At 36.7% G+C, this 21,759-nt stretch overlaps 4 pseudogenes; all 4 read left to right on the top strand.

The window, feature by feature from the left end:
• The first annotated feature begins 988 nt into the window (after positions 1-988).
• Positions 989-4,364, top strand: LOC117926436 (annotated as a pseudogene).
• A 1,792-nt stretch (positions 4,365-6,156) lies between these two features.
• Positions 6,157-7,498, top strand: LOC117926165 (annotated as a pseudogene).
• An 868-nt stretch (positions 7,499-8,366) lies between these two features.
• Positions 8,367-10,980, top strand: LOC117926096 (annotated as a pseudogene).
• Positions 10,981-12,320: 1,340 nt separating this feature from the next.
• On the top strand, positions 12,321-15,050 carry LOC117926164 (annotated as a pseudogene).
• Positions 15,051-21,759: the final 6,709 nt, after the last annotated feature.

Genomic DNA, 21,759 nt, shown 5'->3' with positions numbered 1-21,759 from the left:
TGCTGAAAAGAAAATAGGTTTGGCCAGCCGAATAATGCTTGTCAATGTAATACCAGTCACAGATAGGCTTGATTGCCTTTGACAGTTCTTATTGGGGTAGCCAAAGCTTTAATAGCCCAATTTGGGTTGTTTATTACTACAGTGAGGATACAGTTACAAGGAGCAGAAGTGGAGACTGATGAGGCCTGCTGCATGGTGTTTACAAAATGATATTGCCAAGAGGTCTGCTATGTCAGTGTTGATAAATGTTTTGGAGGGGGTGACTGATGTTGAAGATAATCCTGAATGCAATCTCTTTAATTCATCAGTACCAAGACCAATGGAAACAGACAATAATGGCTTTAATATTGCCTCTCCTGCATTGCCATTACATCTATCAGGACCAGGAAATGGGACTCCCACAAAAATGAGAAAAATAACATTCTGTCTTAATTAGCTCTGCTAAATAAGAAATTCTACTGTTGATGTCATTTTGATCCTTCTGCTCCATTGTAGATTTTTAGGTCTAAGACTTATGTGTTTGTTCTACTTGGTTTTGTCTCTTTTTCTGCACAGGTAAATAGCTATAGATGATAAACAACTAAAGGGCTCTTGTTATTTCCAATTTTAGAAATGAATGAAAACTATTTTCTGAAATTCATTTTGATTCATGAACCAAACAAGACTTATAAATTCCCATGACGTCTGTAAGCTTTCTGTTTTAATATATTGTCTCTACTTTCTCATTATAAATTTGGACTTGGTTGGCCTGCAGGTTCGTCAAACCTGGCTAGAAAAAAAAAAAAAAAGTTGAACACTAATGCAGAAGACCTGCCTCCATGAAGAATGCAGGCAGAAAATATTTCACTAGGACATCAAACCTCAAAACAACCTTTGGATGACTATTTCAATGCCAAAGTTCAGAGTAAATATTTAGACGGCAATGCACAAAAGTAGAAGTTGCTTAACCCTGCTTTCCTAGCTCGACTTGGTCAGTTGGTAAGTCAACTCCCACTTTCCCAATCTTTGAGGCTTTGAGCTCCCACCCTACCTCTGAAAGAGTCGAGACCGACAATGGGAGAGGAGAGCAAGCAACCACCCACGCTACCACTGCAAGAGTCAAGACCCGCAACGGGAGGGGAGAGCAAGCAGTGACTGTAAGACCCACCTTACTCACTTTCACCACCACCGCGAGACCCACTACTTTGAACCATGGTCGCCGACCTCACCGGTGAAAGTATCAGTCCTGCAGTCCACCGTACTCGATTGCGGTGTGGTAAGTTAATGCCCTCACTCCTTTGGTGGTTTCTCCTCTCATAGACTTCCAAAAAAGAGTCACAGGTGGGGTTTAATTTGATTTCTTCTTCTTCTTTGATCTTCATCATGGTGGACGGGATTGATGGGCTGAAAGTTTGAAGGGGAATCTTTGATTTTTATGAAAAATTTCTGATACTCTGTTGTGATTTAAAGAATAAAAACTCTCCTTTTTGACTGGAAATCTCAGCCGATTCAACCGACTCTCGCCGATTTAGTGCCGAGTTTGTGCGTAGGATCGTATCTGGTATCGGACTCGTCACAGCAAGTGTCAATATTTCGAACCCTGCTTGGCCTTGGTTCCCAATTCTATTATGTCCTTTCATACTAGATCATCTCTTGATCCTCTTCCTTCTCTTTCACTTGTCTTGAGGGGAATCTAAAACTTCCTAATCTGAGGAGGCCATGGGCCTGTATCGGATGGAGTCTTCTTCTGTTTCTGCTCTTCTTTTTTCTCTTCTACTGATCTCTTGTTTCCCCCTAACCGATGCTCAATATATCCAATATCCAAGTAATGCAAACCTCTCTAGTTCATGGACCAACAAAATTGGGGAGGTGATATCAACAAATTCCTCAGAGTATGCTGTTCCACAGCCCATCCTTCTTAGAGAAAGCACTGGCTCAGGTTTCATCTGTGGCTTCTACTGCTACATTGGGAGCGACGCTTGCTTCTTTGGTGTCCTTATCTTCCAAAACATGGATTTACCAGAACTTGTGTGGTCTGCTAATCGAAACAATCCGTTCAGAATTAATGCTACTTCTACCCTGGAACTTACTGAAGGAGGAGATTTGACCTTAGAAGATGCTGATGGCACCCTGATTTGGTCTACAAACACAAGTGGCAAATCTATTGCAGGATTAAACTTAACTGAAGCAGGCAACCTTGTGCTCTTTGACCAAAATAACAATACCGTTTGGCAGTCTTTTGATTACCCGACAGACTGTTTAGTTCCCAGCCAAAAGTTGGTTTCAGGGAAGGAGCTGACAGCAAGTGTATCTTCATCAAATTGGAGTGAAGGTTTGCCTACACTTTTGGTTACTAATGAAGGTATGGTAGCTTATGTTGACTCTGGTCCTCCACAGTTCTATTATAACAAGACTGTTAGAGGCATGAAAAACAATACAGAACCAAGTTATATTCAATTCAGGAATGAAAGCCTTGCTCTGTTCATACTTACTGCTGCGCCAAATGATACAGATTCAGTGATTTCGATTCCTGCAGCATTATCTTCTCAGTTCATGAAGTTGGACCCCGATGGTCATTTGAGAGTTTATGAGTGGAGAGAATCTGAATGGAAGGAAGTAGCTGATCTCCTGAAAACCAATGAAGGCAATTGTGAATATCCATTGTCCTGTGGAAAACATGGAATTTGTTCAGACGACCAGTGCAGCTGTCCTGGAGATTCAAGTAATGCGGCAAAGTACTTCAGGCCAGTAGATGATCGGCTACTCAATCTGGGATGTTCTGAAATCACTTCCATTTCTTGCTCATCTTCCCAATATTACAGTCTTCTGGAGCTTGACAACTACAGATACTCTACTTTCAGAGAGGATACTGTATATACAGATATGGAGAATTGCAAACAGGCTTGCTTGAAGAACTGTTCATGCAGAGGCGCTAGATTTCTATACTATTGGAATTCTTCCAATGGGAATTGCTACTTATTGTCTGAAGTTTTTTCACTCATAAGAAATTATGGGAAATATGAAGAAACATATGTGAACTCCACCGTACTTCTTAAAGTGGTGGACTCTCCAATTGAAAATAATACAGAACAAGTTGGAAGCAAAGCTGGGAAGAAAACAGGGCATGTTCCAATCATAATTGGGTCGAGTCTTGGAGCTTTCTTTGGTGTGCTTATCTTAATTGTCACTTGCCTGTTTTTTTCAGGAAGAAAAATAATACCATGGAAGTTGAGGAGGATTATCTAGACCAGGTATCAGGAATGCCCACTAGATTCTCTTATGAAGACTTGAAAGCTGCAACTGAAAATTTTAGTCGGAAGCTTGGGGAAGGAGGATTTGGGTCAGTCTATGAAGGCACGTTGGGCAATGGTGTCAAGGTTGCAGTCAAGCTACTTGAAGGTTTAGCCCAAGTAAAGAAATCATTTTTAGCAGAAGTTGAGACAATAGGCAGCATTCACCATGTCAATTTGGTCAAACTAATTGGATTTTGTGCTGAAAAATCACATAGGCTCTTAGTCTATGAGTACATGTGCAACGGATCCTTGGATAGATGGATCTTCCACAAAAACCAAGACCTTGCTCTTGGTTGGCAATCCAGAAGAAAGATCATCCTTGACATAGCCAAGGGACTCTCCTACCTCCATGAAGAATGCACAAAGAAAATATTTCACTTGGATATTAAGCCCCAAAACATCCTTTTGGATGAACACTTCAATGCAAAAGTTTCTGATTTTGGCTTATCCAAACTTATAGACAGGGACCAAAGTCAAGTTGTAACAACAATGAGGGGAACACCTGGTTATTAGCTCCTGAGTGGTTGAGTGCAGTAATCACTGAAAAAGTGGATGTTTATAGCTTTGGTGTTGTGGTATTGGAAATCTTGTGCGGGCGGAAAAACATAGACCGGTCTCAGCCTGAGGAAGATATGCATTTACTGAGTATTTTCAAGAGGAAGGCACAAGAGGAGCAGCTTTTGGACATGGTTGATAAACACCGTACTGAGGAGATGCAATTACATGGAACAGAAGTAGTGAAGATGATGAGAGTGGTGCATGGTGCCTACAAAGTGATTTTGCTAAGAGACCTTCCATGTCCATGGTAGTGAAAGCTCTGGAGGGTTTGGTCGATGTTGATGAGAACCTGGATTATAGCTTCTCACCTTTGCCACTGCCTGGATCCTTACCAGTTGTTGGTCCCAAGGAAGGTGTTGCCAGTTCTAGTACTACTCCATTACTGGCATCTGTTTTATCAGGGCCAAGGTAAAGAAGCTTTCACAAATTCATGAGACTTAAAAATTTCTCTTGGGAGTACACCATTGCGATTATGGATGCATAGTAGTCATATGTATTCAATAGATGATTTGATTAAATTTTATTTGTATTCAATTTCCACTAAAGTTATTTACACTTATTGTTGCTAAAAGAATTTATTAAAAATAATTTTATGCAAAAAAAAAAATGATTTTATTTACAAGAAAATAGTTTTTATTTATCCTCGTTAGGAAATGAATTGTTATAAATTTAGTTACAAGAGTAATTCGATTTAATTTTATTTACAAAAGAATTAATTTCTTTACAAACTTTATTTACGAAAATATTTTCAATCCAATTTTATTGAAAAAAAGATTTCTGCAACTTTAATTTGTAAAAATGATTCTCATTCAATTCTTATTAAAAGATTATTTAATACATTTATCTACAAAAATTACTTGTAATCTCATTCAAATGAAGGAAATATAATTTATATAAAAAAAAAAAAATTGGACAATTTTATTAAAAAAATAACCTTTTGCGTAATTTTATTTAAAAATCAATTTTTTGAATAAACAATGAGTACTGGGTGGAGGTGTTGTTGTAGTTTTCTCGTCTTCTCTTTTCTCATAACCTCTTCTTTTCCCTCAATATACGCCAAAACCCAACTTTCCCAACAATATCAGTTCTGCAAATCTCTCCAGCTCATGGGCTAACAGCAAGGGACATTGGGCAAAATCCATAGACTGGGTAACCACGAAGCCCATCCTTGTTAAAGAAACCAGTGGCTCAGGTCTCTTCTGTGGCTTCTGCTGCCACTTTGAGAGCAATTCATGCCTCTTTGCAGTCTTCATCTTCCAAGATGAAGACTACCCTCGACTTGTGTGGTCTGCTAATAGAAATAGTCCGCTCAAACTTAATGCTACTCTGGAACTCAGTGAACAAGGAGATTTGATCTGGTCCACAGACACATCTGGAAAGAATGTTTCAGGCTTGAACTTGACTGAAACTGGAGACCTTGTGCTCTTCAACACAGAAAACTCTGCCGTGTGGGAGTCTTTCCATCACCCAACTGACTCTTTGGTTGTGGATCAATGGTTGCATGATGGGATGAAGCTGACGGCCAGTATGTCGGATTCAAATTTGACGGAAGGTTTGCTTTCAATTTTGCCTATAACTCACGGATTTGCTGCTCAGATAGAGTCCAATCCTCCGCAGCTCTATTACGAATTCAAGAGTGGAGGTTCCAACAGTAATGGAGAAGCTTTATCTTTCACAATAACGGAAGCCTCTACCTGTCCACTTATGATGATGCTGGAAACAATTGAGTTATTTGCGGGTTTATCAGTGGAAAGAAACTACCTGGAAGGAGGTGGCTGATCTTCTGAAAGGAAATAAAGACGAGTGTGGATGCCCATTAGCATGCGGGAGATATGGTATCTGCTCACAAGGGCAGTCCTCCTGTCCCCCAGCATCTACTAATGGAACGTCCTACTTTAGGACAATAAATGAAAAGCAACCCAACCTGGGCTGCTCTGCATTTCAACCCATTTCTTGCCACCTGTCTCAATATCACACCCTTCTTGAGCTTCAAAACACAGATTACTTCCCTTTTAGTGTGGACATTCAGAATACAGATGTACAGATCTGCAAGCAGGCCTGACTGAAAAATTGTTCATGCAAAGCTGCTCTGTTTAAGTACAATTCAAATGCTTCAATTGGGCATTGCTGCCTGCTATCCGAAGTCTTTTCACTCCAGAAAATAGATGGAACATCCAATTATGGCACATCTTTGTTTCTTAAAGTGCAGACCAAAACAGGGGATGTTGGAAACATGATTGGGAAAAAAACAGGGCATGCTCATGCAAAGCTGCTCTGTTTAATACAATTCAAATGCTTCAATTGGGCATTGCTGCTTGCTATCCGAAGTCTTTTCACTCCAGAAAATGGATGGAACATACAATTATGGCACATCTTTGTTTCTTAAAGTGCAGACCAAGACAGGGGATGTTGGAAACATGATTGGGAAAAAAACAGGGCATGCTCGACTGGTACAAGGATCAAGTCTTGGAGAGTTTTTGGGTGTATTTGTTTGCATTGGTGCTTGCCTTTTTCTTTTATGGAAGAGAAGAGGCTCCTTGGAACTTGAGGAGGATTATTTAGACTGGATACAAGGAATGCCCACTAGATTTTCCTATCATGAATTGAAAGCTAGCACCAAAAATTTTAGTTGCAAGCTTGGGGAAGCAGGATTTGGTTTGGTGTTCGAAGGGGTTCTGAGCAATGGAATGAAAGTTGCGGTAAAGCACCTTGTAGGCTTAGGCCAAGTTAAGAAGTCATTTTTGGCCGAAGTTGAGACAATAGGCAACATTCACCATGTCAATTTGGTAAGAATGATTGGATTTTGTGCCGAAAAATCACTTAGGCTATTAGTCTATGAGTACATGTGCCATGGATCCTTGGATAAATTGATCTTTCACAGAAACAAGGACCTTACTCTTGGTCGGCAAACAAGGAAGAAGATCACACTTGACATAGCCAAAGGACTGGCCATCTCCACGAAGAATGCAGGCAAAAGATATTTCACTTGGACATTATGCCTCAAAACATCCTCTTGGATAAACATTTCAGAGCAAAAGTTTCTGATTTTGGATTGTCAAAGAACATTGACAAGGACCAATGCCAAGTTGTAACAATAATGAGAGGAACACCAGGGTACTTAGCTCCAGAATGGTTGAGCTCAGTCATCACAGAGAAAGTGGATGTTTACAGCTTTGGTGTGTTGGTATTGGAAATTCTGTGTGGGCGAAGAAACATAGATCGATCCCAGCTGGAAGAAGATATGAATTTACTACGCATATTCAAGAGAAAGGCAGAAGAGGAGCAACTGGCGGATATAATTGATAAACACAGTGAGGACATGCAAGAACATGGAGAGGAAGTAGTGGAAATGATGAGGGTGGCTGCCTGGTGCCTGCAAAGTGATTATGCCAAGAGGCCTTCCATGTCTGCGGTGGTGAAGGTTTTGGAGGGTTCAGTAGGAGTAGAAATTAAGTTGGATTATAGGTTTTCATATTCACCATTATCAGGAAAATATCTGGCCCATGGGTACAAGGCTGCTAGTGCTACTCCTCCATTACTGCCATCCACTTTGTCAGGACCCAGGTGAAAGGGAGTCCCTCCTCTATGAAGTTTCATTGTAATTTTAGTTTGTATCGTCAGTGTAGGCCAAAATTCCTGGGTTTTGGATCTCCATTGTTTTAGCTTTTTCCAAGGTGAGAAGAGGGCCTTGGTTTAAAACTCTCTTAATATTAGAAATAGTGAAATTAATATTTGTAAGATCAAAAAGCTTCACCAATAATGAAGCAAATTTTCTTTTCATTGGAGATGTTGTAATCTGTACCTTAAGAAATGCTAGTGTTCTACAAGACTTTAGGGTGATGTAAAGAATGCGATGAATTACATTCTTCTTTTCTAAAATTTGCTTGTCAGGAATGTTCATTGTAGACTTCTAGTACCCAAAATTGAGTCATCCATGGAAAATGAAAATATCAAAGGGCAAGCATATTCATCCATGATATGGCCTTTCATGACTAGATGAAAACAATAATATAAAAATAAATTGTGACTAGGGAAAATAATTGTGACAAAGTCAACTTAACCTTAAACCCACGCAAAAGAAGACTCTTAACAAAAAGTCTTTGGCTTGAATCAAACAGCCGGGTGAGAGGAAGAAGAAATACGAAATCATAATGTTTATAAAATATATCAAATAAAATATCGTAATATTATTATTGCATTTTCTTTATATTAATGTGACTAAAATATAAGGTAATAGCTACTTCTCTTATGTCACGTAGAAAGGAAATTCAAATATCTATCATATATAATATTTATAATACTTGAAAAAAAAAGTCCAAATTTTTTTTAAAATCTAAAATCACATCAAACAAGCTCTTAATAGATCAACATTCATATTTTCCTGAGAGGGAGAGGGGCAAAATTTTAAACTTGACTTGACCTTTAAATTCCACCGTGTTGTTTGAACTTCGTCCATTTTCTTAATCTCTTGTTGCATTCCTTCAATGTTGTGTGGGTGGAAATCTAAATCCAGCTTCTTTATTATCCGGAAAAGCAATGGCCTGGCATGGATTGGAGTCTTGTTATGCTGCTGTTCTGTCCTTCCTCGCCCTCATCTCTCTCTTTCGTGGTGCTACCCAAGATTCGGACGATTATCCTAATATTGCACGTCTCTCCAGTTCATGGACTAACGTTGAACAAGAGCTTCCATATGACCAGGGGGATGAGATGGTCACTGTGCTGCCCATTCTTGGCATCAAAAGCGAAGGTGCAGGGTTCTGCTTTGGATTCTACTGCCGCAATTTAAAAGATGAATGCCTCTTGGCTGTTAGTCATCTACCACCCTGAATCCGGTTTCCCTTCTATAGGATCTCCAGAACTAGTGTGGTCTGCTAATCGGAATAATCCTGTCCGGGTAAAAGCTACTTTACAGCTAACTGGAGGAGGAGACTTGATCTTGAAGGATGCTGATGGCAAATTTGTTTGGTCCACAAACACAACAGGAAAGAGTGTTTCAGGCTTAAAATTGACTGAAGCGGGAGATGTTGTCCTCTTTGACGCAAACAATGCTACGGTTTGGCAGTCTTTTGACCACCCCACCGATGCTCTACTTAGGGGCCAAAAGATGGTTTCAGGGAAGAAGCTTACAGCCAGCTTAGCCACAGATAACTGGACTGAAGGTATGTTATCACTTTCCATTACCAATGAAGCTCTGGTAGCTTATATCCTCCTCAATTCTATTATCGTCTTGAGGGCTCGGATACAGACACAAAAGGTAAAACAAAACAAAATTATATCTTACTCGGGAATGAAAGCCTCGATGTGTTCGTACATGGTGCTGACCCAAACTATCCAGATTCAAGGATTTCCATTCCTAAAGACTTGTCTGCTCAGTTCATCAAACTGGGGCCGGATGGTCATTTGAGAGCCTACGGGTGGAAAGAATCTGACTGGGAGGAGGTGGCTGATCTTCTTGAATGGTCATCATTTCCAAATGATCTAAGTGATGTAGATGATTGCCAATACCCACTGGTGTGCGGGAAATATGGTATTTGCTCAGAAAGACAGTGTAGCTGTCCCCGATCTCCTAATGGAACAAACTATTTCAGGCCAGTAGATGACAGGCTACCCAGTCATGGATGCTATGCAACTAAACCCATTGCTTGCGGCCCTTCTCAATATCATCATCTCCTTGAGCTTCAACACGTAGGTTACTTTGCCTTCAGTTCTGACATTAGCAGTACAAATGTAGAAAATTGCAAGCAGGCCTGTTTGAACAACTGTTCATGCAAAGCTGCTCTTTTTCAATATATAGACGATCCTTTAGATGGGGATTGCTGCCTTCTATCTGAGGTCTTTTCATTGATGACCACTGATCGGGGTGATATTAACTCATTCACGTTCCTTAAAGTGGCGATTTCTCCTATTGAAAGGATAAGGGAGCCCGTTGGAAACATAATTCAGAAAAAAGGGCATGCTAGCTAGAGTTATACTCGTGTCAAGTCGGCAAGCTAGAGTTATACTCGTATCAAGTCTTGCAGCTTTCTTTGGTGTCTTTATTTTTATTAACGCTTGCTTCTTTCTTTTCAGAAAGAATAAGGATTCTATTGAAGTTGAGGAGGATTACCTAGATCAGGTATCAGGAATGCCCACTAGATTCTCCTTCCAACACTTGAAAGCTACAACCCGAAACTTTAGTTGCAAGCTTGGGGAAGGAGGATTCGGGTCAGTCTATGAAGGCACTTTGAGCAATGGTGTCAAAGTCGCAGTGAAGCATCTTGAAGGTTTAGCTCAAGTAAAGAAATCATTCTCAGCTGAAGTTGAGACGATAGGCAGCATTCACCATATCGATTTGGTAAGACTGATTGGATTTTGCGCTGAAAAATCACATAGGCTCTTAGTCTATGAGTACATGTGTAATGGGTCCTTGGATAAATGGATCTTCCACAAAAACCAACATCTTTCTCTTGGTTGGGAATCCAGAAGAAAGATCATCCTTGACATAGCGAAGGGACTAGCCTATCTCCATGAAGAATGCAGGCAGAAGATATATCACTTGGACATCAAACCCCAAAACATCCTTTTGGATGAACACTTGAATGCAAAAGTTTCCGATTTCGGACTGTCAAAACTGATTGACAAGGACCAAAGACAAGTTGTAACAACAATGAGGGGGACCCCGGGTTACTTGGCTCCCGAATGGTTGAGCTCAGTTATCACAGAAAAAGTGGACGTCTACAGCTTTGGCTTTGTGTTGTTAGAAATTCTGTGTGGGCGAAGAAATGTAGACCGATCTCAACCTGAAGAAGATATGCATTTACTCGGTATTTTCAGAAGGAAGGCAAATGAAGGACAAGTGTTGGATATGGTTGATAAAAACAGTGAGGATATGCAGAGACATGGAGCAGAAGTTTTGGAGCTAATGAAGGTTGCTGCATGGTGCCTACAAAATGACTATGCCAAGAGACCTTCCATGTCCGTGGTGGTGAAGGCTTTGGAGGGTTTGGTTGCTATTGAAGGTGACCTGGATTACAATTTTTCGTATTCACCATTACCTAGGGGCATTGCTCACAAGGTTGTTGCTGGTGCTAGGGATGGCAATGGGCAGGTTTTTTCGGGTACCCGTCTCGTCCGTAATGGGACGGGGTTTAATTTTAATAAACGGGTTTAAAAATGGTATAAGATTTTTTTTAACCCGTGTCGGGTTCGGGTATTGACCCATTCCGCCCCGCCCAATTATATATAAAATTAATTTTAAAATTTTATTTTATTATTTTTAATATATAGATAATAATAAAATTTTTAATAAAATAAGTTATAAAAAATATAATAATTTTATTATTTATAAAATATATTTATTTTAATGTAATTAAAAATTTAAAAGTAATTTTAAAAAAATTTAAAAATTAAAAAAAATCAAAAAAGGTTAAACGGGGTGGGGCGGATATGAGAATTTCTCATACCAAATCCCATCCTATCCCATTTAATTTTTTAAATGGGACGGGGATGAAAATTATTTTTAATAAACGGGGTGAGGTTGGGATGGGCAATCCGTCCCCGTCCCTGCTGCTATTCCAATTATGCCATCAGCTTTATCAGGACCTAGGTAAACGTCAACCTACCTAGCTGTAACTCTAATGAAAGTGTGATGCTTTTATGAAATTTTATTTAGTCTTTATTTGGTTGTAGCTGAAAATTTGAAAATTTCATTTTCACCTTCTTCCTTTTGAATTCAATTGGCTTTAGTCAAAGTAAACAATGTCTGCAAAGACGAGTGGCAGAAGCACATTGTCCGCATTCTCCATGGCCGTCATTACTCCCTCTGCCCCTACTTCATTCAATGTCTTGACCAACTGCTCCAAGGAGTGGAAAAATAAATAAATAAATAAATCAAAATGATGAATTAACATCATGATCGCAATTTTGACTCATTTGGATATGGCCTTTCATGACTAGATGAAAACAATAATATTAAAACCCTAAATCCACGCAAAAGAAGACTAACAAAATGTTTTGGCTTGAATCAAACAGCCGGGTGAGAGGAAGAAGAAATACGAAATCACAATGTTTATAAAATATATTAAATAAAATATCTTAATATTATTATTGCATTTTCTTTATATTAATATGACTAAAATATAAGGTAATAGCTACTTCTCTTATGTCACATAGAAGGGAAATTCAAATATCTATCATATATAATATTTTTAATACCTGAAAAAAAAATTAAATTTTTTTTTTTTAATCTAAAATCACTCCAAACAAGCTCTTAATAGATCAGCATTCATATTTTCCTGAGAGAGAGAGGGGCAAAATTTTGAACCCTTTATCCTTTGTAGCATTATTATAATTTATAACTTGACTTGCCCTTAAAATTAAACTATGTTATTTGGAAGAGAGACAAAATTTCAAATTTATGATTTGTTCTCAACAAAAATCCTTTATGCTTTATATCATTATTGTAGCTTGACTTGACCTTTAAATTCCACCGTGTTGTTTGGAACTTCGTCCATTTTCTTAATCTCTTGTTGCATTCCTTCAATGTTGTGTGGGTGGAAATCTAAATCCAGCTTCTTTATTATCCGGAAAAGCAATGGCCTGGCATCGATTGGAGTCTTGTTATGTTGCTGTTCTTTCCCTCCTCGCTCTCATCTCTCTCTGTCGTGGTGCTACCCTATATGTGCACGATTATCCTAATATTGCACTTCACTCCAGTTCATGGACTAACGTTGAACAAGAGCTTATCCAGGGGGATGAGAAGGTCTCTCTGCTGCCCATTCTTTGCATCAAAGGCGAAGGTGCAGGGTTCTGCTTTGGATTCTACTGCCGCTATTTAAGAGATGAATGCCTCTTGGCTGTTGTCATCTGCCCCGCAGACTATCTCCCTGTTATATATATAGAATCTACAGAACTAGTGTGGTCTGCTAATCGGAACAATCCTGTCCGGGTAAATGCTACTTTACAGCTAACTGGAGGAGGAGACTTGATCTTGAAGGATGCTGATGGCAAATTTGTTTGGTCCACAAACACAACAGGAAAGAGTGTTTCAGGCTTAAAATTGACTGAAGCGGGAGATGTTGTCCTCTTTGACGCAAACAATGCTACGGTTTGGCAGTCTTTTGACCACCCCACCGATGCTCTACTTCAGGGCCAAAAGATGGTCTCAGGGAAGAAGCTTACAGCCAGCTTAGCCACAGATAACTGGACTGAAGGTATGTTATCACTTTCCGTTACTAATGAAGCTCTGGTAGCTTATGTGGAGTCCAATCCTCCTCAGATCTATTATCGTCTTGAGGGCTCGGATACAGACAAAAAAGGTAAAACAAAACAAAATTATATCTTACTCGGGAATGAAAGCCTCGATGGGTTCATACATGGTGCTGACCCAAACTATCCAGATTCAAGGATTTTCATTGCTACAGACTTGTCTGCTCAGTTCATCAAACTGGGGCCGGATGGTCATTTGAGAGCCTACGGGTGGAAAAATGATAGCTGGGAGGCGGCTGATCTTCTGACTGATTGGTTATCATTTCCAAATCATCTAAGTGATGTAGATGATTGTCAATACCCGCTGGTGTGCGGCAAATATGGCATTTGCTCAGAAAGACAGTGTAGCTGTCCCCCACCATCTCCTAATGAAACAAACTATTTCAGGCCAGTAGATGACAACCTACCCAGTCATGGATGCTATGCAACTAAACCCATTGCTTGCGGCTCTTCTCAATATCATCATCTTCTTGAGCTTCAACACGTAGGTTACTTTGCCTTCAGTTCTGACATTAGCAGTACAAATGTAGAAAATTGCAAGCAGACCTGTTTGAACAACTGTTCATGCAGAGCTGCTCTTTTTCAATATACAGACGATCCTTTAGATGGGGATTGCTGCCTTCTATCTGAGGTCTTTTCATTGATGACCTCTGATCGGGGTGATATTAAGTCATCCACGTTCCTTAAAGTGGCGATTTCTCCTATTGATATTGGAAACATAATTCAGAAGAAAAAAGGGCATGCTAGAGTTATACTCGTATCAAGTCTTGCAGCCTTCTTCGGTGTCTTTATTTTTATGACCACTTGCTTCTTTCTTTCAGAAAGAAAAAGGATTCTATTGAATTTGAGGAGGATTACCTAGATCAGGTATCAGGAATGCCCACTAGATTCTCCTTCCAACACTTGAAATCTACAACACAAAACTTTAGTTGCAAGCTTGGGGAAGGAGGATTCGGGTCAGTCTATGAAGGCACTTTGAGCAATGGTGTCAAAGTCGCAGTGAAGCATCTTGAAGGTTTAGCTCAAGTAAAGAAATCATTCTCAGCTGAAGTTGAGACGATAGGCAGCATTCACCATGTCAATTTGGTAAGACTGATTGGATTTTGCGCTGAAAAATCACATAGGCTCTTAGTCTATGAGTACATGTGTAATGGGTCCTTGGATAAATGGATCTTCCACAAAAACCAACATCTTTCTCTTGGTTGGGAATCCAGAAGAAAGATCATCCTTGACATAGCGAAGGGACTAGCCTATCTCCATGAAGAATGCAGGCAGAAGATATTTCACTTGGATATCAAACCCCAAAACATCCTTTTGGATGAACACTTGAATGCAAAAGTTTCCGATTTCGGACTGTCAAAACTGATTGACAAGGACCAAAGCCAAGTTGTAACAACAATGAGGGGGACCCCGGGTTACTTGGCTCCCGAATGGTTGAGCTCAGTTATCACAGAAAAAGTGGACGTCTACAGCTTTGGCGTTGTGTTGTTAGAAATTCTGTGTGGGCGAAGAAATGTAGACCGATCTCAACCTGAAGAAGATATGCATTTACTCGGTATTTTCAGAAGGAAGGCAAATGAAGGACAAGTGTTGGATATGGTTGACAAAAACAGTGAGGATATGCAGAGACATGGAGCAGAAGTTATGGAGCTGATGAAGGTTGCTGCATGGTGCCTACAAAATGATTATGCCAGGAGGCCTTCCATGTCCGTGGTGGTGAAGGCTTTGGAGGGTTTGGTTGATATTGAAGATGACCTGGATTACAATTTTTCGTATCCACCATTACCTAGGGGCATTGCTCACAAGGTTGCTGCTGCTGCTACTCCAATTATGCCATCAGCTTTATCAGGACCTAGGTAAACGTCAACCTACCTGGCTGTAACTCTAATTAAAGTGTGATGCTTTTATGAAATTTTATTTGGTTGTAACTGAAAATTTAAAAATTTTCATTTTCACCTTCTTCCTTTTGAATTCGATGAGCTTTTGTGGCTTTATTATTTTATCATTTTAATCAATTTCCATTTTATCTATAATTTTTGTCCAAGTGAATCCCAAGAAAATAAAAAATAAAAAATAAAACAAGAAAAATTCAATAAAGCATTGTGGAACCCAAGTCCCACGAGTCAAAGTAAACAAGGTCATTGCAAAGCCGAGTGAGAAGGCCATTACTCCCTTTGGCACCGCTTCGTTCAATGTCTTGACCAACTACAATGAACCTGCCGGATGAAGAGACACTAGGGCCTCATCAGCAAGCACGGGAACGTATACCGAAAGCAACAGCGCTACGCCATTGACAATTCAAGTCTTCATACAGCACCAACTTAAGCGAGTTTCACAATGTGGAGATATCAAGAACTGATGATATCATTTGATAGTTGAGTCAAATTTTTTGACATGAGACATGTTCTCTAGTAGGACCTTCCCTCCTAGGGACTTTCCGGTAACCTTCACTTGGAGAGCCTTCTGGCCCCATTGTAATCCCAGAAGCTATTTCAGAGCACACCGGTTTTGAATTATTCTCTTTTCTACATTTTCTTAGTCTTCCATGCTTTATAAATCAACGCCAGGCAACATTATACTTTACTATGACCAAACATGTAAAAGATGGCCAAATTGTTGGTATGAAAAGACCATGTTGAGTATTTCCTTTCATTTCATTTTCGATCAGATGCACCTGCAACAAAGTGGTAAAGCCATGTTGATAAATTTTTTTCATGAAGTGGAGCCGGTTTTAGAACAGTAGAAACTTATGAACTGTAATCTCCAACTATAATGATTTTTTGTACATCTTCTTGGAATGTATTCTGCTGCATAGTGACATAGTCAGAATTCGTAATCAATGCAGAAATTTTTTTTATTCCATTTCCTTATTGGGAGAATCATGATTACCCGTGCCATTAAAAAAAAAAATCATTTTTAAAAAGTTTAGGAATATAACCTTGAAAATCATCAATATTTCAAAATTGTCCCCCGATGAGTTTTTCTTTTTTTCTTTTAACTTTGACATGAGAAGTTATAAGACTTGTCATTATTATTATTCTTTTTTTTTAAATAAATAAAACTTTGACACTTGACAATAAAGTAATTTTAATTAAAAAAGGCAAAACTTGTTTGTAGTTCTAATATCTTGCTTTATTAATTTTTTATTTATATAAAATAAAAATAAATTTTATTTTTCATAAAAAAAAATTGTATATAGTCATTTATATTAATTTTATTAAAAATTAAAATACTTACATATTGATCAACACAATCAATATTTCTACTAAACTAATATTTCGTTGATATATCGTCAATTTTGACGATATTCCTCTCGATCGATAATCAGTGTTGAATTTCATCTTGAGCCCGCCGATATATCAACAAAATAGTGCAGATAAAATCCAATTTTTCAATCCATGATGGCATCATGATGATTTTCAAGGTGGCCTATCATTTAACTTGTTCCTTGTCCTTCAAAATCTCATCCAAGTTGTAAAGGATGTCAAATGCAGTGGCATAGGACTAGTGTTGTTGTTGCAACATACTTTTGAGTGACCTCAAGGTATTACACTTTGCCATCTCATCATCCCTCTTCCACTTTTGACATGCATCATTTTCCTCTAAGGGAGGAGGTCATGAAGTTGGGTCCGGTGCTAGATCAAGACTAACCCATTTGAGTTGCTTTGTAGTGAAAACTATATATATATATATATATATATATATATATATATATATATATACTTCTCTTCCAATCCACACAATTAGGTTTAATTGATTTGTTTTGGGTTAGAATAACAACTAATAGGCTAGACAACTTTTTGAAAACAAATATATGAGACACTCATATATTATTACGAATATTCAATTGTCATAACTCTAGCATAAATATTAAAATATAATGCTCTCAATATTATGTTTGAACCAACAATAGTATCCTAGAATCATAAAAATTTTAGCTTACTTTAGACAAGTCTAGAATTTGTTAGTAGGTGGAGATTTTATGCATTCAAACTTGTAGTCATTGTTATAATATGGAACAAAGTAGACATACGTTTCTTTGACCACCTAAATTATGATAAAAGAGACTACTCTAAGCACTTGTATTAACATATTTAAGTCCGAGGATACCTAGTATCACTAATATCAATATTATTAAATGGAAGGTTCTATTTTTAAGATCATAAGTCAAATTCAATATTTATGGTATGGTAATTTCTCCCATCTTTAAGATGAGGTGAAGTTATCATATTGAACTTTACAACGAAGGTTATAGGTATATTAAAGCCTTATCCCATTTTGGGGATGACAATAAGGTAGGTTTGGGACGGGTCGCCCCCATCACAATTCTGTCCTATTTATTCAAAATAATTCTCATCTTCGTCTTATTTAAAAAATTAAACAGGATGGGATGCCCCGTTTAACTTTTTTCTTTTTTTGAAATTATTTTATATTATTTTTTAAAAACTTACCTTTAAATTTTTTTAATTACATTAAAATAAATATATTTTATAAATAATTAAATTATTATATTTTATAACTTCTTTTATTAAAAAAATATTTTATTATTATCTATATATTAAAAATAGTAAAATAAAAATTAATTTAATTTAATTTAATTTTTTATTATTATTCTATGATATTTTGTAAAACAAAAATCTATTTAGGAATTTAAAATATTCGTGACCTCTTTTCTATATTTTAAAACATGTTTTAAAAGTAACTTTTATTTGTAAGACATTTATGTAAATTTATTCTTTTAATTTACTACACTCATAAGTTTCAACAAGCATAACTAAGTCATACATGTCAGCAACACAATGTGAGCGCCCGACAGTGCTTGAAGGACTAAGTGTGAAAGCACTAAATGAGACTCTTGGTAATCGTAAGCTTTAATGAATACTTGGTATAAGAGAAAGATTAGGAAAACAAACCAAGATGGATAAGCTTAAGTCTTTGTGTATAATAAATTAATGATTTGGGTTGATTTGTCAAGCACTCGAAATAGCAAAACATTGTTCTCTATTGTTGGTAGATGACCAACAATGTTTTTTCCAACTAAATTTCTCTGAGCAAACAACAAGCATACATGCAACAAAGTATGTATGATTTTTTGGGTACGCCCCTCTGAAACTTAAGTTAGTTTTTAGAAGAAATAAGTTATGACTATTTTAGGGAGGTTAGTTCATACCTGAAATTGATATTTGATGACCTTTTATTCTAGCAGAGTTGTGATATTTAATGTGTCTCTTTAATGCTTTAAATGGACCCACAATTGACCTTGCGAATAACGACTTTTAAGCTTAAAGTCAAACGTTTATATTCATTATTGCTCTTTGGAACATTTATTACTTGTATAATGAGCTCTTTGGAACATTTATTACTTGTTTAATGATTAAGGACGTTGTCCGAATAGCCCTTTGTCTATCTAATACCTAGAAGAGAAATGGATTTATATCTTAATAGATGCAAGGTCCCACACCTACCTCATGGGGAGCCTCTTGCCCCACTAAATTGGATATTATTTAATTTCCTTCTCTTATGTTTTATCTTCAATTATTCTCCATATTTATAATATTATTTTTTTTAAATAATCTTAAACAAAATGAAAACCACTGGAAGATATTATCTAAAAATATATATGTTCTTGTGGACCCCGCATTTCTGCTTATGCGTTTCCCACTCGATGACGAGCTTGATTTTAATTGGAAAAATGATTTTTATTGATTAAGAAAATGACTTGGAGTCGCCACTTATTTTTGTTTTATTTTTAAAGGGTAAACAAAATAAGAAAGAAAAACCCTAAGTGTGACTCCTTATTTTGGAAAAGGTGGTCTGTGGAAAACCGGATCGGGTTCGGGGGTCAGGTTACTTATCGGGAAGGTATGGTAAAGACCGTAGCACCCCTCTAAGTCCCTAAAGTCGGGTCTCTACTAATAAAATGAAGCTGACATGACAATCAATGAGAAAATCAATGAATACCCGAAGCGATCATGCACATATGGGAATCAAAACATGTATAAAGAATGAGCAAAATATGAGTGGATACATACCTGGTCCTCCAGTCGTGGATGCGCTATCATGGAACAGGATTAGTGAATCACGAATAGATAAAGTTATGCGCATGTCAAGGAACAGAATAAATCAAACAAGCATGGTAAATCAATCAATCAATCAATCAATCAGTCATAAAATCACATATGCGGGGCCCCCACCAAAGCCCGATTAATCTTGCCTGAATTAATCTCGCGAAACCCATTATTTCGGAATTATGAAGATTCATCATTCTTGCTTGTGTGAAAAAATCAAAAGAAATAGAACATTATTTAAAAATCGAAGTGGAATTAAAGCTATTCGAGATAAAACTGGATTTTTGTTTATCGTTCTCAAGGAATTTCAGTTGTGAAATCTATTGATGCTTCAGATATTGTCAATGATGCAACTATTTGATGAGGTGATTGAATAGGTTTATCCATTCAATGTAGTGACTAATAATGCAAAAAATTACGTGGCCACAGGGAGATTGATTTCTCAGAAGTATAAACACATCAATTAGTCACCTTGTCTAGCTCATTGTCTTAATTTGATCTTTAAGGATATTGGTAAGATGGACTATGTTGCTAAACCTGCAAGATGTGCATCAGAAGTGATAAATTTTGTATATAATTATGTTACTTTGTTAAGTTGGTTGAGAAAAAAAAAAGATGGATAAAGATTTTCTGACCTGGTGCAATTTGCTTTATTATACTACATTCATTACAATCAAGAGTCTTCTTGATCATAAACATGACTTGCAAGCTTTTGTGACTAGCAAGTTCTTTGTGAACTTTTGATATTCAAGGGATAATAAAAGCAAAGTTGCAGTTTCTATCATCTTAGATAACATATTTTGGAATGATTGTTTGATAGTTGTGAATCTCATAGCTCCACTAATGTGCTTATTATGTGTTATTGACTGTTATGAGAGGTCTTTCGATGGGATATGTGTATGAAGGCATGTATAGGGCTCGCTTGGGCATCAAGAAATTATTTAACCACAACAAAAGACTATACAAACCTTATATAGAGATCATAAATCAACGTTGAGATCAACAACTAAAGAAAAACATTTATTCAACAACTTATTGGTTGAATCCATGTTTTCAATATGATTAGGAAAACTTTTGTAATAAGCCAATAGTTATTGGAGGTGTCATGGATGTTATTGATCAAAAAGTTCTAAAGGGCAAGTATGAAACGATAAATGAATTGAAGTTGTTTCGTGATTGATTAAGAAGTTTTGTAAGAGACTTTGCTTATTCTTCACATGAAGTACTTCAACCTGGTAAAAGATAATTTTAATTTATTAGTGTGTTTGTTCTTTTTCATTAGTTACCTACTTACTATTTAATATTTACTAGTGTGTTTTAATTTTAAAATATATATTATAATATTTTTAAACTTGCTAATGCTTTTTTTTTTCTTCTTATTTTTAATGTGAAAATGATAACTAGATGAATGGTGGAGGCCACATAGATACAGAGCACCACATTTGCAAAAGTTAGTCATTCAAATATTGAGTCAAACTGCATCATCTTCTAGATGTGAGAGGAATTGGAGCGTGTTTGAACATATACATACCAAAAGAAGGAATAAATTGGAGCATCAAAGGCTTAATGATCTTGTATATGTTCATTATAATTTGCAGCGAAAAAATCAATATAAATGTTTTCTTAATTGTTTTGAATTTAAATTTTTTCATTGACAATTATGAATAATTATATGATTTTCTTTTTTGGGTTCTACAACAAGAAAAGAACCTATGATCCCATTGACTATGCATGCATTGATAAAATCGATTTTTGGATAGTTGATGAGGATGAGTTAGAAGAATTAGATGTTGAAGAATTGAAAAATCTTCTATATGAAGAAGGGTCAATTCCAATAAATGAAGTGGAAGGTTCAAGTTTTCACATTAGTTAGTATAATATTTAAATTTATAAAATTTCAATAATTATATATATATTCTTTAAAAATGATTTCTTGTTGATATATATTCAATATTTTTGTAAATGACGAGGATGGTAATGGTGTGGCTTTAGAAGGGCTTGATGTGGAGAATTTTGTTTTCCATATGCTCATTTTGAATCTCCATATCCCAATTTTCAAAATGAATGAAGATGTGAATTTTATATTTATTAGTATGAAAAATTCTTTATGAATACTCAAATATTGACATGTTATATTTTGAGTAACTATTTAAGTGTTGTGGTTGACATTTGTACTATCTATTATAGATAATGTGTTAACAACTTTTTGATAATTTGGTAATTGTTGGTTTATTGCTCATATATAGATGTAGGGTAGCAATGGTTTGATTATTTGATAAATATTGGATTGACTGACATTATGAATGTATAACATCTTATATTGTGTTAAAGATATGATATATGATATATGATATATGATATATGATATATGATGACTTCTACAAGTAAAAAAAATTGTGAAAAAACTCAATTAATAGAGTAGATGCTATTAAAATTTAGATAGAATTTATTATTTTTAACTTTTAATTTTTAAAATTTTTTAATAATATATAAAATATATATTTAGAATATCACTAGTTCGATCGCGGTTCAACTGCGGTTTGATCGCGGCTCAACTGCGGTTTGATCGCCAATCCAATCTGTGAACCATAAACTAGTAATTTTTTTGGTTCAAT

The sequence above is a fragment of the Vitis riparia genome, chromosome 12 (assembly GCF_004353265.1).
Source record: "Vitis riparia cultivar Riparia Gloire de Montpellier isolate 1030 chromosome 12, EGFV_Vit.rip_1.0, whole genome shotgun sequence".
NCBI classification, from domain to species: Eukaryota; Viridiplantae; Streptophyta; class Magnoliopsida; order Vitales; family Vitaceae; genus Vitis; species Vitis riparia.
The sequence above is the reverse complement of the archived record's forward strand: the minus strand, read 5'-3'. Positions and strand labels throughout refer to the sequence as shown.